Genomic DNA, 11321 nt, shown 5'->3' with positions numbered 1-11321 from the left:
TGAAGTAGGAGGCATGGTGTGTAGCACTCTGAAAGTACCATAATTTTAGAGATGGATCAATGCAGAAGAAAAAAATACATCATTTGAAAGTGCTATAGTATTAAAAAGCTTTGGGGGAAAATGAGGTTGCAGTTTGAACAAAATTATACATTTACTAAAGAGGGAAGAAATTATTGTCTAACAGCATAAAAATGCCAGAAAAAACATGTAAAATCCTTTTATAAATAGCAATTTGAAAATTAATGAGTCATATATCTTCAATTTACATGTGATTAATAAACTTTATTTGAATTAAGAGAAGAAAGCATTTAACCATAAGAAACAGAGAAATAACTTCAACGATTTTAAAACATACTTAGTTTATGCTGTGAAGAAACACCACCAACAAGACTCCTAAAAGCATCTTTGGTAAGAGTGTCTAGTTGGGAACCATTGTATACTTCCAGGAAAGACCTGGGGTATTGGGTTGCTTGGTGTGCCTCCCACAGTATATTCATGTCCACTCAGGACCTGTGAAAGTGCCCTTATTTAGAAATAGGCTCTTTGCAGATGGAGTTAGTTAAGATTAACTAGTTAAGTGACTGGTGTCCTTATAAGAAGAAAACAATTTGGACACAAAGACACAGACACAGAGGGAAATAGGCAAAGTGACAGCAGAGGCAGAGGTTGAAAGGACACAGTGAGGGGTGCCAAGAATTGCCAGCAATGTCCAGAAACTAGGAAGAGGCATTGGACAGATTTTCCTTAGAGCCTTCAGAAGGATCATCGCCCTAAGAAATGAATATACTTGGTAAACATCCAAAACAGTAATAACGTTTTGATATAAATAATGAAACTAAAACCTAACTAATGCATTTTCCATCTTGCTCCCATCACTGATCCTTTTTTCTTTTTAAGCTGGTGAGTATTTATTTGTTGTTTATACCTTCAGAATAAAAGATTTGATTTTGATGGCATGTTGGATGACATCCTTACTCATTATTTTGGCACAGACTCATGTATTCACTATATCAAAATTAATTTACTGAGTATCTAATGGGTACTATATTACAAATCTCACTTTTGATTTCTCTGATAGTCTGAATCTTCTCATTTGTGATAAAGCTTCAAAAATCACCTGGCTAAATTGATAATGTATTAACTGTCCAAAACATTTTTTGAGTTAATTTTTTAAAAAAGTTAGCACTCCATTTTAGAAGAGAATAACAAGGCTTTTTCAGGAAGTTGTTACTTAATGCACAGGAAAGATTTGAAGTATTCTTCTGGATCACTTGGTTATTTAGTTTCCAGTTGCATCGAGGTACCACATGATGTACTTAGGCACAATCTTGGATGATTCATATTGCCATTGTAAAATTTCTGCTCCTTAGGTCTCATTGACCTGTGATTATTGCTACAACTTAAAGCCTAGATTTGGGTATATTATACATTGATAAATAAACAACTGAGAACTTCTAGGAGTACCTAATGTTATAACTGGGGCAGAAGTGCATGTTTTGTCTTATGATAGTCAAGGTGTTAGCCACTTTGTTTTCATACGCATTGGGACCCCTGCCTTCAACAATAATTGTTCCTAGATGTACCCATAAATGCTAAAATTAAAATGCTCTGCTACTTCCAACCATGTATATTTGAAACCGTATGCCATTTGACTGCAGACTGGAAGAGGGGAAAAAATTAAGGTTTATTTTTTATCTATTAAGTTCTAGGGCTATATCAGGAGATTTTGTGTTCCTTAATTTTTTCATCGTATTTGTGAATTAGGTATTATTAGATCCATTTTGCTGATGAGTTTAGGGCTGAATTTGTATTATAATATTTAAAATTATGTAGTACTTCAGATTTACATGAAATGGAAGGCCTATTTCATGAGATCCTAAATTATCTCCCCCACCTTGTGAGGCATTATTATTCTATCTTTTTCAGTTTACCATTTACATTATTTTTACTATTATTGCTAACAGCAATATAATGGACACTTCTTGAATACCTACTAAGTGTAATTCATGGAAAAACAAGGTTTTCTAACTACTGGGCCTTCATTCAAATCACAGTGTGAATGCCAAGCAAAATAACAAACCAAACAATAAAGGCTTATCAATCCTTGTATTAGTTTCCCTTAGCTGCTGCAATTAAAATACCATAAACTTGGTTGTTTAAAGAACACAGATAATTTTCTTACAGTTCTGAAGATCAGGAGTCTGAAATTAGTTTCACTGATCCAAGACAAGTTTTGGCAAAGCTGCACTTCCACTGGAGGCTCTAGAGTAGAATCCATTTCCTTGCATTTTCTAGCATCTAGAGTTGCATTTCTTGGTTTGTGGGATACTTCCTTAACTTTGGAAGCCAGCCTTATAGCATCTTGCTTTAGTCTCCCCACTGGCTGCTTCTTTTGTGTCAAATTTCCTCTACATTCTTTTTATAGACACTTGCGATTTCACTTAGGGCCCATCCAGATAATCCAGGATAATCTCCCTATCTTCAGATCCTAATTTTAATCATGATTGTGAAGTCTCTTTTGCCATTTAAGGCAACATTCACAGTTTGGGTGATTAGGATGGGGCTCTCTTTAGGGGCCATTATTCAATTTATCACAGTGCTGAAAGCCACCTTCCAAACTTACCTCTTTAATGCTTTTTACCTCTATGTGCTAGTTTCCAGTACCATCTAGATGATCAAATTAGTCACCTTGATTTCATGTATTACCAAAACACTGGTACCAAATATTAGCAAATCAATATGTCATCTTTCCCAAGAAACAGATGCATTTTCTTACTTGACTAGAGAACTAGATTCCTTACACCACTGATATGATGCTAAAAGCAAAAATATCAGGAATCATGTATAGATGATTATTTTCTTGCTGTTATTTTCAAGCTGTGTTGTTCTTGGGCTTCATGATTCTTTTAAAATAAACATATTTTCTTTTAGTGCAGAATGACTAATAAAGTTAATTCCTAATCTTCACTTAAATAGGCATAATCTTAGAATCATTGAATGTTACTGAAGTTTCAAAGAATTTGCTGTAAGGAATCAATTGTTAAGATCATTGATAACAGACAATAACAATATTTCAGGGTTTACAAACCCATCATACAAAGCATTAGGTCTGAGAAGATAAAAGTATAAAATTTAAGTAGCCAAGAACCATGAAAATGAACAGACCATAAAAAAGAGTAAATGCAGAAAATTAAAACATAAAATACGCTTTGTAAATATTATAGAAATATCATAACAGTGCCATTGAAACACAGAGGGAAAATCAAACTAAATGGTTGATATAATCTCATGTTGAAGGACTGAAAATTTTGGCTTTTCCCCTTTGTTCTCACTAGTTCTCTTGTTTGTGTCTAAGTAGCATGCACACTAGTCCGTTGCTGGAATTGTCTGAGGATGACCATCATGGACGTCCAAGGGGCTGATGAGGAAGGGAAGCTCTTTAAAAATGTATAAGGTGCCATGAGTTGTAGCAGCTCTTTATTTAAGACAAACTGAAAATTTAAAGATATCCTCGACTGCTTACTCAGTTGAGAAACTAGCTTTTGGAATGGCAGTTTCAGAAAATCAGCTTGATGTTATTGGATGCCACCTACCCAGTGAACCTTCAATGTCAGCCCATCTTTCCACTGAAGGTTCAAACGCTACTGGCACATGTGTGTTTCAAGTGTTTTGACAACGTTTTCAGTGCTTGAAGTAACACAGGTGGCTCATGTGACAGAGGAATATTTGTTTTCTTGTGGACATTCTTAATAAGCTTAAATATCATGTTTATACTTGGTGATAGTTTCCTAAACTATCCTACATTTGGCCTGCATCTGTAAAAACAACATTATCCTTCTTACAAAATTATCATCTGAGAAATATTTTGGCTATCACGAATTCTATTCTAAAAGTAATAATTCTGGGGCGCCGGGCTGGCTCAGTCAGTCAAGCATCTGCTTTCGGCTCAGTCATGATCTCAGGGTCCTGGGATTGAGCCTCGCATTGGGCTCCCTGCTCAGCGGGGAGTCTGCTTCTCCCTCTCCCTCACCCTCTGTCCCTCCCCATAGTTCATGCATTCTCTCTCTTGTTCTCTCTTCTCTCAAATAAAAAATAATCTAAAAGTAATAATTCTGCAAGTACTAATTGCTATGAGAATTTAGCGAATGATCTGGAAATTATCATCCAATCACAAACTGCCACATTAAAAATGTACCATGGAAAAAGTATAGAAAACTACAGAACAAAGTACTACCATGGATTACTTTGGTGCAGGAGAATGGAGGTGTGGGTGGGGAAGTGGCATTTGTGTGTGTGTGTGTGTGTGTGTGTGTGTCTGTATATATATACATACATATATATAACGTATGTAATTTTTTAGCATTATTACAACTAGCATGTGGTTCTTTTGTCACTTAAAAGATAGATTTAAGAAATTGGAAAAGTTCTTTAAAAAAAAGTTATTTTTTAAATCCTATTGTGAAAATGAGTAAAGGAAACCTCATTAAAAATGGGGTCTGGCTCTCTCGACAAGATGGCCACACCGGCAGCACTGGCGAGGGCTCCTGCCGCCACTGCAGCTCCAGTTCCCGCCACGGCCCCAACCCCAGCCTCAGCACCAGCGCGGGTCCCAGCTCCGATGCTGGCTCCAGCCTCATCCTCAGACTCGGCAACTGCAGCGGCCACGACTGCGGCTCCGGGCCAGACTCCGGCCTCAACGCCAGCCCCAGCGCGGTCTCCGGCGCGGTCGCTGCCGGGTCTTGCTCTCCCAGGTCCCTTCCCCGGCGGCTGTGAGGTCCGGCTGCACCCCGCCATTTTGGCCTCCATCGTGGACAGCTACGAGTGATGCAACGGGGGCACTGCCCGAGTTATCGGGACCCTGCTGGGAACCGTTGACAAGCATTCAGTGGAGGTTACTAACTGCTTTTCAGGGCTGCACTACGAGTCAGAAGATGAGGTGGCTGTTGACACGGAATTTGCTAAGACCATGTATGAATTACCCAAGAAAGTCTCTCCAAATGAGCTCATTCTGGGCTGGTATGCTACAGGCCATGACATTACAGAGCACTCTGTGCTGATCCATGAGTAACTACAGCCGGGAAGCCCCCACCCCATTCACCTCACGGTGGACACGAGCCTCCAGAACGGCCGCATGAGCATCAAGGCCTATGTCAGCACTTTAATGGGTGTCCCTGGGAGGACCATGGGGGTGAAGTGCACACCTCTGACAGTGAAATATGCATATTATGACACTGAACGCATTGCAGCTGGCTCATGACCTGTTTTAGCCGCAACCGGGTGATTGGGCTCTCCAGCGACTTGCAGCAAGTAGGAGGGGCATCAGCTCGCACCCAGGTTGCCCTAAGCACAGTGTTGCAGTATGCAGAGGTTGTGCTGTCTGGAAAGGTGTCAGCTGACAATACCGTGGGCCACTTCTTGATGAGTCTGGTTAACCAAGTACCCAAGATAGTTCCCGATGACTTTGAGACCATGCTCAACAGCAACATCAATGACCTGCTGATGGTGACCTACCTGGCCAATCTCACGCAGTCACAGATTGCCCTCAGTGAGAAACTTGTAAACCTGTGAATGGGTCCCATGCAGCACTCCTGACAGTCTGGGCCACCCTAGGACTCAGAATGGAGTGAAGTAGAATGGTTTTCTTGTGGTTTGAGTCACATGAGTCAGTCAACTGCTTGTGACTCTAAATAAATATAGCCTACCTTTTGTAAATGAAAAAAAAGAATGGGGTCTGGAACATGAAAAAATGTTCATCACCATTAGCCATCAGGGAAATTCAAATCAAAAACCACATTGAGATACCACCTTACACCAGTTAGAATGGCAAAAATTGACAGGGCAAGAAACAATAAATATTGGAGAGGTTGTGGAGAAAGGAGAACCCTCTTACCCTGTTGGTGGGAATGCAAATTGGTACAGCCACTTTGGAAAACAGTGTGGAGGTGCCTCAAAAAATTAAAAATAGAGCTACCCTATGACCCAGCAATTGCACTCCTGGGTATGTACCCTAAAGACACAGATGTAGTGAAAAGAAAGGCCGTATGCACCCCAATGTTCATAGCAGCAATGTCTGCAATAGCCAAACTGTGGAAAGAGCTGAGATGCCCTTCAACAGACGAATGGTTAAAGAAGATGTGGTCCATATATACAATGGAATATTACTCAGCCATCAGAAAGGATGAATACCCAACTTTTACATCCACATGGATGGGACTGCAGGAGATTATGCTAAGTGAAATAAGTCAAGCAGAGAAAGTCAATTATCATATGGTTTCACTTATTTGTGGGACATAAGGCATAGCATGGAGGACATTAGGAGAAGGAAGGGAAAAACAAAGGGGGGAAATCAGAGGGAGAGATGAACCATGAGAGACTATGGACTCTGAGAAACAAACTGAAGGTTTTAGGGGGGCAGGGGGTGGGGGGGATGGGTTAGCCCAGTGATGGGTATTAAGGAGGGCAGGTACAGCATGGAGCACCGGGTGTTATATGAAAACAATGGATCGTGGATCACCACATCAAAAACTAATGATGTATTGTGTGGTGACTAACACAGCATAATAAAATAAAATAAAAAAAAATGGGGTCTGGAAATCCTGAAGGGGGTACTCTCATGTACCTACCATTGCTTGTAACCTGAATAACCAGCAGAAAGAAGATAAGAATTGTTTTGACAAAGAAGGTCATTTTTCACACAGGAAATTTTTCTCCTGCCTTTAAGAAAAAGAAGATCCTGCCCCAACAACTATGCACTAACCACGGCTTGCAGCCGATGAGAAGTGGCCACCTCCTGGAACTCTCTTTCTTCTCTGATGGAATTTTCCTCAAAAATCCCTCCCCAATTTCCTCCTGAAACCTAATGAAAGCTGACCTTTCCTCTGTTTCTTCGGGCTTGCCTATAGTTTACCATAGTTTTTGCATGCCCTGAATTCTAATTCCTCTGCTATTCCCAAATAAATCATTTTGCTGGTAAAATAACTGGCTGTTTTACTTTAGGGTCAATACCATGATTCTTTCTGTATGATCTCCTTTGATTTTTGATCCATGACTCTTAAAAGTTTTGAAACATTTAAAAAGGAAATTTAATAAACAGGTTTTCAGGGCATAAACCTTCCTTAAACTAACTGAGTTCCAATTGTTCAGTCACCTGGGAACAAAAGACTAATCACTTAGGACATAGGTAAAATTGTCTCTTCATTAATAGAGAGAGAAATGGCCTGAAATACAAAAATACCCACCATGAAGATCAAGAAATAATCTCTCAATGAAGAATTGTAGGGATAAAATAGAAATTTTATGAAGCAAAAACAGTTGACTTCATTATTTCTACTGCTGGTTACACAGTTTGAGAACAAAGTGTGTTCTCTTTGCCAATCAATATAAAAAAATAACAGCCTAAAAATGGTTATGCTACCAAAAGTAGAAACAACAAACAAAAATTTAGTGTTTCCCTCTGTACCTTGCTTAGTTTTCATATCAGATAGGTAGATACACTGTCACATTGGGTGGCCAAGACCAGTAGCCATCAAAGGGCACTGCTAAGACTTGAAAATTGGACCTGCCCAGTATTCTATATTGTTTTTATAATAATCAAATATATACATTTTATTTTAAGAATACAACTTAGTAGTACAGAATACATGAAGCAATTCAATTGGTTATTTTCTTTAGTAAATAAAAGATGCCTCAGATTAATCCTTAAAGAATATGACCAAAAAGAATTATGGCCCCTCCGTTCCTTAATTCTTATTATTGGTCTGTCTATGACAGAAAGATAGAGTTAAATAATCACATCTGTTCCAACCCTAAGATTGTTTGTTTAAAGGAATTTGCAAACAAATCCCTCATATCTGTCCTTTGGTATTTGGAAATGGATTCTTGTAGAAGCTAATGCTTAAGTTACTATACATAGATTATTATTGACATTAAATGGAGATTCTTATCTGCTTGTACTCAGTGCTAAAAAATGTCTAAGAAACATGTCCTTTCTATTTCTAAAGTGAAATTAGATAACCATATTGTATCACCATCGTCAAATACAAATTCCAAAGTGTATAAGAAACTTTTTTTTTAACTATCACCTCTCCTTTTCTGGCAATTAACACCCGAATTAGGCCATGTAATCATAGTTAGCAAGATACTGCCATGATAAAAGTTTATTTTTATCTGTTTTTATTTTTCTTTGCTTTGTTTTGTTTGCTTTTGAAAAGACTGCCTCTGGCTACAATATGTTTGACATGACTTTAGAAGTCTGGATCAAGTATATCTTAAAAATAAATAAACACAGGAAAGAGAATAGCCAGAAGTGATAGTCATTAATTACAAATTACTAGTATTTGACCACTCAAACTGGCTAAATTTAAAAATGGTTTTTGCACAAATGGCTGAACTAGAAGGAATAGAAGTCTAGCTAATTACTCATATTTGTTGTTCCCCAACTGTGTATATGGTACCTCACAAATTGAGATATTGTAGAATGGTTAAGCATATAGATGCTAGATTTAAACTTTATGGGTCATCTTTTCACCTGGGTCCCTTTCTATCTATGGGACCTTTGGCAAATTGCTCAAACTCTCTGTCTTGGTTTTCTTCTATAAAATCCATCTGCATTTTATCTGCAGGTAAGAACATAATGTTCTTCATAGGGTTCTCATACCTAAGTTCATAAAGTGTTTAGACCAGTGCTTGACTCACAATAAACACCCTTATCATTAGACTTCACTTGCTTCTTTAGTTTGAGCCTTTGACACAGAGTTCCATTTGATACATAGAATAAAACACTTAGTTATCACTCCTCTTTCTCCTTTTGAATTCTGTAATAGCTTCAGATCCCCTTCAAAAAGTAAAATTTTATATATATATATATTTTAAGTATATTTTATTTTTTTAATTCCATGCTTGCTCTTTATTATTTTTTTAGTATTATGTTACATTAATCACCATACATTACATCATTAGTTTTTGATGTAGTGTTCCATGATTCATTGTTTGCGTATAACACCCAGTGCTCCATGCAGAACGTGCCCTCTTTTTTTTATTGTTATGTTAATCACCATACATTACATCATTAGTTTTTGATGTAGTGTTCCATGATTCATTGTTTGTGCATAATACCCTGTGCTCCATGCAGAACGTGCCCTCTTTAATACCCATCACCAGGCTGACCCATCCGCCCACCCCCCTCCCCTCTAGTACCCTCAGTTTGTTTTTCAGAGTCCATCATCTCTCATGGTTCGTCTCCCCCTCCGATTTCTCCCCCTTCATTCTTCCCCTCCTGCTATCTTCTTCTTTTTTTTTTTTTCTTAACATATACTGCATTATTTGTTTCAGAGGTACAGATCTGTGATTCAACAGTCTTGCACAATTCACAGCGCTCACCATAGCACATACCCTCCCCAGTGTCTATCACCCAGCCACCCCCTCCCTCCCACCCCCCACCACTCCAGCAACCCTCAGTTTGTTTCCTGAGATTAAGAATACCTCATATCAGTGAGGTCATATGATACATGTCTTTCTCTGATTGTCAAGTATATTTTAAAATGAATAATATAAACAGGAAAGAATAAATAACCTATCTAGTAACCTTTACTTGTTAAAATTACATGATCCAATAAATTTATTACAGATTGATTCATTCAGCAATTAATATGTGCTTAGAACTGCAACAGACTCTGGGAATGCATAGAAAAATATGTTGGTTTTGTCCTTTAGAAAAGTACAGTGGTGAGCTAGATGTTAAGTTCATCATTACCATGTGAAAAGTGGTATTGTAATGGTACCCAAAAGATGTCCTAGGAGCGGAAACTTCCTAAACCAGTTTTGCAGGCATAGGGGATGAAAGAGAAAAAGAAGTTGAGGTATGGGTTGAGTTCTGAAGGACTGTAGGCAGTTATTAAATAGGGCAAAATATACCAAGGCCATGTATGTATGCAGTCCAGAAGCTGAGAACAAGATACCACATATTTAACATGACAGGGGTGCTGAGTGATTGGAGAGAGATGAGGCTGAACATATAAGGCAGCCAGAGTGCCTGGTATTAAGCATACACTTTATCAGAAGGTTTTGGGGAGATTGATGTATTAGTCAGGATTCTCCAAAGTAACAGGAAATACATGTACGCATACCTGTATCTGTGTCTCCAGATCTATCATATCTAGCTACATATCTAGCTACATATCTATCATCTATCAATTATCCACCCATCATTTGTTTATCTATCATCTATCTATCTATCTATCTATCTATCTATCTATCTATCTATTATCTATCTATCAAAATAGAGAGAGAGAGAGCTGACAACTCAGGCAGGCAGGGTCTTTATTTTTAAATCTTGAAGAGAATTGCTTTTTCTTCACAAAATCTATCTTTGCCTTTAAGGACTTCAACTGATTGGATGAAGCCACACACACTACTAGGGTAATGTGCTTTACTCAAGGTCTAGTAATTTGAATGTTAATCACATTTTAAAAAAAATCTTTACAGCAACACCCAGAGTACTATTTTATCAAACAGCTAAGCACTATAGCCTAGCCAAGTTGACATATAAATTAACCATTACAGGAGACACTGAATTTTTAATCAGGAGAGAGACAAGATGAGTTTCATGTTCCAGAAGTTAAATTTGGGGACAAACATAGGGAAGAAAGAGCATATGTGAAGATGGGAGGAATGGCACTAGGAGGAGGGTGGGTGGCTAAAGATCAGAGAAGATGGTGGTAAATGGTATTGTTCTAGTTCTGATCAAGAGGACCGTCTAGGTAGTCTGAAGAATGTGAGGGAGGGAAGATCAGTATGAAAGGGTGAGTGGTTATAGATTTGATGTAGAAGATAAGAAAAAGAAGGCATCAAAAATAACTCTACTATCCCTCCATCATGAATTTGATTGTAAACTTGGAAGCTTTTCTATTCTTTCACTTTAAAGCAAAGACAAACTATTGCTAATTTCCAATTATAATTATCCCCCAGAAATCTTCATCTGCAATATTCATCCTCTTCTGACTAGCATTCTTCTGAAGTCTCTCCGTTTTAATTAGTTCATTTTTCTTGGCAAATTTTTTAATAGGCCTTAATTAGTTGTGAGGTAAAATTTAAAAGTGACAATGAGTGCCAGCCTGTTCATACAGAGCTTCATAGTTCTGAAATAATTTTCACATATATAAAACCAATAAAATATTCCTTTGCTATTAGGATATGATACAGTTAAGTTCTACAAGTGATTCTTAGTATGAGAAAAATATAATACTCCCACATACCTTGAAAACACATTTCTCATTTCCAAACTGAATTGTGAACTGGGAACCACAGACTATGTTATATCTTGA

The 11321-nt window shown here is 37.9% G+C and overlaps 1 pseudogene; it reads left to right on the top strand.

Moving 5' to 3' along the window:
* Positions 1-4513: 4513 nt before the first annotated feature.
* LOC113933186 lies at positions 4514-5711 on the top strand (annotated as a pseudogene).
* Positions 5712-11321: the final 5610 nt, after the last annotated feature.

This window comes from Zalophus californianus, chromosome 10 (genome assembly GCF_009762305.2).
Source record: "Zalophus californianus isolate mZalCal1 chromosome 10, mZalCal1.pri.v2, whole genome shotgun sequence".
In the NCBI taxonomy this organism is placed as follows: domain Eukaryota; kingdom Metazoa; phylum Chordata; class Mammalia; order Carnivora; family Otariidae; genus Zalophus; species Zalophus californianus.
This window is presented reverse-complemented; position numbering and strand designations above follow the sequence as displayed.